The sequence below is a fragment of the Bufo gargarizans genome, chromosome 1, assembly GCF_014858855.1.
Source record: "Bufo gargarizans isolate SCDJY-AF-19 chromosome 1, ASM1485885v1, whole genome shotgun sequence".
NCBI lineage: Eukaryota > Metazoa > Chordata > Amphibia > Anura > Bufonidae > Bufo > Bufo gargarizans.
The window spans coordinates 409631982-409638966 of record NC_058080.1 but is presented as its reverse complement, the minus strand read 5'-3'; positions in this window follow the sequence as shown (position 1 = coordinate 409638966).

Below are 6985 nucleotides of genomic sequence, written 5' to 3'. Positions count from 1 at the left end.
AATTGCTTCTAAATTTCTAAGCTTTCTAACGTCCTAAAAAAATAAAATGACATTTCCAAAATGATGGGGACATATGGGGAATGTTAAGTAATAAATATTTTATGAGGTATCACTTTCTGTTTTAAAAGCAGAGAAATAGAAATTTTGAAAATTGCAAATTTTTCTAAATTTTTGGTAAATTTGGGATTTTTTTTATAAATAAAGGTGAAATATATTGACTCAAATTTATGACTATCATTAAGTACAATGTGTCACGAGAAAACAATCTCTGAATGACTTGGATCAGTAAAGGCGTTCCAAAGTTATTACCACATAAAGTAAGATATGTCAGTTTTGCAAAATTAGGCCTGGTCAGGAAGGGGGCAAATGGCCCACATGGCAAGTGGTTAATTAATTAGGTTTTTGCTTTGAGGGCACTTTTTATTTTGATAGATGTTTACCCATTTTTTTCCACGTTTCTTGAATGGGTTATTGCAGTGCACTCCATGAGAAGAGGCATTGTGCATAGGGATGAGCGAACCCGAACTGTATAGTTTTCGTAAAAGTCCGGGTTCGGGCTCGGTGTTCGTCGCTTTCTTGGCGCTTTTTGAAAGGCTGCAAAGCAGCCAATCAACAAGCGTCATACTACTTGCCCCAAGAGGCCGTCACAGCCATGCCTACTATTGGCATGGCTGTGATTGGCCAGAGCACCATGTGACCCAGCCTCTATTTAAGCTGGAGTCACGTAGCGCCGCCCGTCACTCTGCTCTGATCAGCATAGGGAGAGGTTGCAGCTGCGACGTTAGGGCGAGATTAGGCAGTGATTAACTCCTCCAAAGGACTTCATTCAGAGATCGATCTGCAGCTGTGGATGATTGAACTGCTGCTATTGAATTGCTCACTGTTTTTAGGCTGCCCAGAGCGTTTTTCAGTCACTTTTTTCTGGGGTGATCGGCGGCCATTTTGTGTCTTGTGGTGCGCCAGCACAAGCTGCCACCAAGTGCATTTAACCCTCAATGGTGTGGTTGTTTTTTGGCTAAATCCTACATCAGGGTGAAGTTGTCACACCAAGTGCATTTAACCAGCAATAGTCTGGTTATTTTTTGGCCATATACTACATCAGGGGCAAGCTGCGCCTGTCACCAAGTGCATTTAACACTCAATGGTGTGGTTGTTTTTTGGCTAAATCCTACATCAGGGTGAAGCTGTCACACCAAGTGCATTTAACCAGCAATAGTCTGTTTATTTTTTGGCCATATACTACATCAGGGGCAAGCTGCGCCTGTCACCAAGTGCATTTAACCCTCAGTAGTGTGGTTGGTCAAGCTGTCACACCAAGTGCATTTAACCATCAATAGTGTGGTTATTTTTTAGCCATATCCCTGTCTAATTCTGTCAGTAAACGTATACCTGTCACCCAGCGCCTAAATACTAGGCCTCAAGTTTATATCCAGCTAAATCTGTCGTTACTGGTGTGGCTGTTCAAGTTATTTAGTGTCCGTCAAAGCACAGTTTTTGTTCTGGGTTGAAATACAATTCCCAATTTAGCAATTTCCTAATTTAGTGGTTTCTGCTGTATCAGGCCTACATTAAATTTATCCCTAAAAGGGTATATCAGATTCAAGGTGCACATAGGGTCATTCTGAATAACTTCACACACATGCTACTGTGCATTTCCAAGTCTAATTCTGTCAGTAAACCTATACCTGTCACCCAGCGCCTAAAGAATATGCCTCAAATTTATAGTCAGCTAAATCTGTCGTTACTGTTGTGGCTGGTCAAGTTATTTAGTGTCCGTCAAAGCACATTTTTTGTTCTGGGTTGAAATACAATTCCCAATTTAGCAATTTCCTAATTTAGTGGTTTCTGCTGTATCAGAGCTATTTTAAATCTATCCCTAAAAAGGTATATAAGATTCAAGGTGCACATAGGGTCATTCTGAATAACTTCACACACACACACGCTACTGTGCATTTCCAAGTCTAATTCTGTCAGTAAACCTATACCTGTCACCAAGCGCCTAAATACTAGGCCTCAAATTTATATCCAGCTAAATCTGTCGTTACTGCTGTACTGTTGTGGCTGGTCAAGTTATTTAGTGTCCGTCAAAGCACAGTTTTTGTTCTGGGTTGAAATACAATTCCCAATTTAGCAATTTCCTAATTTAGTGGTTTATGCTGAATCAGGCCTACTTTAAATTTATCCCTAAAAGGGTATATAATATTCAAGGTGCACATAGGGTCATTCTGTATAACTTCACACACACACGCTACTGTGCATTTCCAAGTCTAATTCTGTCAGTAAACCTATACCTGTCACCCAGCGCCTAAATACTAGGCCTCAAATGTATATTCAGCTAAATCTGTGGTTACTGCTGTGCCTGTATTAGTGTAATACGGTACCTAAATTGATAGCCAGATAGTGTTAGGTGTCTGTAAAAAAGGCCTGAATTTGAATTCAATACATTGGGCCAAATAATATTTTTGTTGTTGTGGTGAACGATAACAATGAGGAAAACATCTAGTAAGGGACGCGGACGTGGACATGGTCGTGGTGGTGTTAGTGGACCCTCTGGTGCTGGGAGAGGACGTGGCCGTTCTGCCACAGCCACACGTCCTAGTGTACCAACTACCTCAGGTCCCAGTAGCCGCCATAATTTACAGCGATATATGGTGGGGCCCAATGCCGTTCTAAGGATGGTAAGGCCTGAGCAGGTACAGGCATTAGTCAATTGGGTGGCCGACAGTGGATCCAGCACGTTCACATTATCTCCCACCCAGTCTTCTGCAGAAAGCGCACAGATGGCGCCTGAAAACCAAGCCCATCAGTCTGTCACATCACCCCCATGCATACCAGGGAACCTGTCTGAGCCTCAAGTTATGCAGCAGTCTCTTATGCTGTTTGAAGACTCCGCTGGCAGGGTTTCCCAAGGGCATCCACCTAGCCCTTCCCCAGCGGTGGAAGACATAGAATGCACTGACGCACAACCACTTATGTTTCCTGATGATGAGGACATGGGAATACCACCTCAGCATGTCTCTGATGATGACGAAACACAGGTGCCAACTGCTGCGTCTTTCTGCAGTGTGCAGACTGAACAGGAGGTCAGGGATCAAGACTGGGTGGAAGACGATGCAGGGGACGATGAGGTCCTAGACCCCACATGGAATGAAGGTCGTGCCACTGACTTTCACAGTTCGGAGGAAGAGGCAGTGGTGAGACCGAGCCAACAGCGTAGCAAAAGAGGGAGCAGTGGGCAAAAGCAGAACACCCGCCGCCAAGAGACTCCGCCTGCTACTGACCGCCGCCATCTGGGACCGAGCACCCCAAAGGCAGCTTCAAGGAGTTCCCTGGCATGGCACTTCTTCAAACAATGTGCTGACGACAAGACCCGAGTGGTTTGCACGCTGTGCCATCAGAGCCTGAAGCGAGGCATTAACGTTCTGAACCTTAGCACAACCTGCATGACCAGGCACCTGCATGCAAAGCATGAACTGCAGTGGAGTAAACACCTTAAAACCAAGGAAGTCACTCAGGCTCCCCCTGCTACCTCTTCTGCTGCTGCCGCCTCGGCCTCTTCTGCTGCTGCCGCCTCGGCCTCTTCTGCTGCTGCCGCCTCGGCCTCTTCCTCCGCCTCTGGAGGAACGTTGGCACCTGCCGCCCAGCAAACAGGGGATGTACCACCAACACCACCACCACATCCGTCACCAAGCATCTCAACCATGTCACACGGCAGCGTTCAGCTCTCCATCTCACAAACATTTGAGAGAAAGCGTAAATTCCCACCTAGCCACCCTCGATCCCTGGCCCTGAATGCCAGCATTTCTAAACTACTGGCCTATGAAATGCTGTCATTTAGGCTGGTGGACACAGACAGCTTCAAACAGCTCATGTCGCTTGCTGTCCCACAGTATGTTGTTCCCAGCCGGCACTACTTCTCCAAGAGAGCCGTGCCTTCCCTGCACAACCAAGTATCCGATAAAATCAAGTGTGCACTGCGCAACGCCATCTGTAGCAAGGTCCACCTAACCACAGATACGTGGACCAGTAAGCACGGCCAGGGACGCTATATCTCCCTAACTGCACACTGGGTAAATGTAGTGGCAGCTGGGCCCCAGGCGGAGAGCTGTTTGGCGCACGTCCTTCCGCCGCCAAGGATCGCAGGGCAACATTCTTTGCCTCCTGTTGCCACCTCCTCCTTCTCGGCTTCCTCCTCCTCTTCTTCCACCTGCTCATCCAGTCAGCCACACACCTTCACCACCAACTTCAGCACAGCCCGGGGTAAACGTCAGCAGGCCATTCTGAAACTCATATGTTTGGGGGACAGGCCCCACACCGCACAGGAGTTGTGGCGGGGTATAGAACAACAGACCGACGAGTGGTTGCTGCCGGTGAGCCTCAAGCCCGGCCTGGTGGTGTGTGATAATGGGCGAAATCTCGTTGCAGCTCTGGGACTAGCCGGTTTGACGCACATCCCTTGCTTGGCGCATGTGCTGAATTTGGTGGTGCAGAAGTTCATTCACAACTACCCCGACATGTCAGAGCTGCTGCATAAAGTGCGGGCCGTCTGTTCGCGCTTCCGGCGTTCACATCCTGCCGCTGCTCGCCTGTCTGCGCTACAGCGTAACTTCGGCCTTCCCGCTCACCGCCTCATATGCGACGTGCCCACCAGGTGGAACTCCACCTTGCACATGCTGGACAGACTGTGCGAGCAGCAGCAGGCCATAGTGGAGTTTCAGCTGCAGCACGCACGGGTCAGTCGCACTACAGGAACAGCACCACTTCACCACCAATGACTGGGCCTCCATGCGAGACCTGTGTGCCCTGTTGCGCTGTTTCGAGTACTCCACCAACATGGCCAGTGGCGATGACACCGTTATCAGCGTTACAATACCACTTCTATGTCTCCTTGAGAAAACACTTAGGGCGATGATGGAAGAGGAGGTGGCCCAGGAGGAGGAGGAGGAGGAGGAAGAGGGGTCATTTTTAGCACTTTCAGGCCAGTCTCTTCGAAGTGACTCAGAGGGAGGTTTTTGGCAACAGCAGAGGCCAGGTACAAATGTGGCCAGCCAGGGCCCACTACTGGAGGACGAGGAGGACGAGGATGAGGAGGAGGTGGAGGAGGATGAGGATGAAGCATGGTCACAGCGGGGTGGCACCCAACGCAGCTCGGGTCCATCACTGGTGCGTGGCTGGGGGGAAAGGCAGGACGATGACGATATGCCTCCCACAGAGGACAGCTTGTCCTTACCCCTGGGCAGCCTGGCACACATGAGCGACTACATGCTGCAGTGCCTGCGCAACGACAGCAGAGTTGCCCACATTTTAACGTGTGCGGACTACTGGGTTGCCACCCTGCTGGATCCACGCTACAAAGACAATGTGCCCACCTTACTTCCTGCACTGGAGCGTGATAGGAAGATGCGCGAGTACAAGCGCACGTTGGTAGACGCGCTACTGAGAGCATTCCCAAATGTCACAGGGGAACAAGTGGAAGCCCAAGGCAAGGCAGAGGAGGAGCAAGAGGTCGCCAAGGCAGCTGTGTCACGGCCAGCTCCTCTGAGGGCAGGGTTAGCATGGCAGAGATGTGGAAAAGTTTTGTCAACACGCCACAGCTAACTGCACCACCACCTGATACGCAACGTGTTAGCAGGAGGCAACATTTCACTAACATGGTGGAACAGTACGTGTGCACACCCCTCCACGTACTGACTGATGGTTCGGCCCCATTCAACTTCTGGGTCTCTAAATTGTCCACGTGGCCAGAGCTAGCCTTTTATGCCTTGGAGGTGCTGGCCTGCCCGGCGGCCAGCGTTTTGTCTGAACGTGTATTCAGCACGGCAGGGGGCGTCATTACAGACAAACGCAGCCGCCTGTCTACAGCCAATGTGGACAAGCTGACGTTCATAAAAATGAACCAGGCATGGATCCCACAGGACCTGTCCGTCCCTTGTGCAGATTAGACATTAACTACCTCCCCTTAACCATATATTATTGTACTCCAGGGCACTTCCTCATTCAATCCTATTTTTATTTTCATTTTACCATTATATTGCGAGGCTACCCAAAGTTGAATGAACCTCTCCTCTGTCTGGGTGCCGTGGCCTAAATATATGCCAATGAACTGTTCCAATGTTGGGTGACGTGAAGCCTGATTCTCTGCTATGACATGCAGACTGATTCTCTGCTGACATGAAGCCAGATTACTCTGTTACGGGACCTCTCTCCTCTGCCTGGGTGCTGGGCCTAAATATATGACAATGGACTGTTGCAGTGGTGGCTGACGTGAAGCCTGATTCTCTGCTATGACATGCAGACTGATTCTCTGCTGACATGAAGCCAGATTCTCTGTTACGGGACCTCTCTCCTCTGCCTGGGTGCTGGGCCTAAATATATGACAATGGACTGTTGCAGTGGTGGCTGACGTGAAGCCTGATTCTCTGCTATGACATGCAGACTGATTCTCTGCTGACATGAAGCCAGATTCTCTGTTACGGGACCTCTCTCCTCTGCCTGGGTGCTGGGCCTAAATATATGACAATGGACTGTTGCAGTGGTGGCTGACGTGAAGCCTGATTCTCTGCTATGACATGCAGACTGATTCTCTGCTGACATAAAGCCAGATTCTCTGTTACGGGACCTCTCTCCTCTGCCTGGGTGCTGGGCCTAAATATCTGACAATGGACTGTTGCAGTGGTGGCTGACGTGAAGCCTGATTCTCTGCTATGACATGCAGACTGATTCTCTGCTGACATGAAGCCAGATTCTCTGTTACGGGACCTCTCTCCTCTGCCTGGGTGCTGGGCCTAAATATATGACAATGGACTGTTGCAGTGGTGGCTGACGTGAAGCCTGATTCTCTGCTATGACATGCAGACTGATTCTCTGCTGACATGAAGCCAGATTCTCTGTTACGGGACCTCTCTCCTCTGCCTGGGTGCTGGGCCTAAATATCTGACAATGGACTGTTGCAGTGGTGGCTGACGTGAAGCCTGATTCTCTGCTA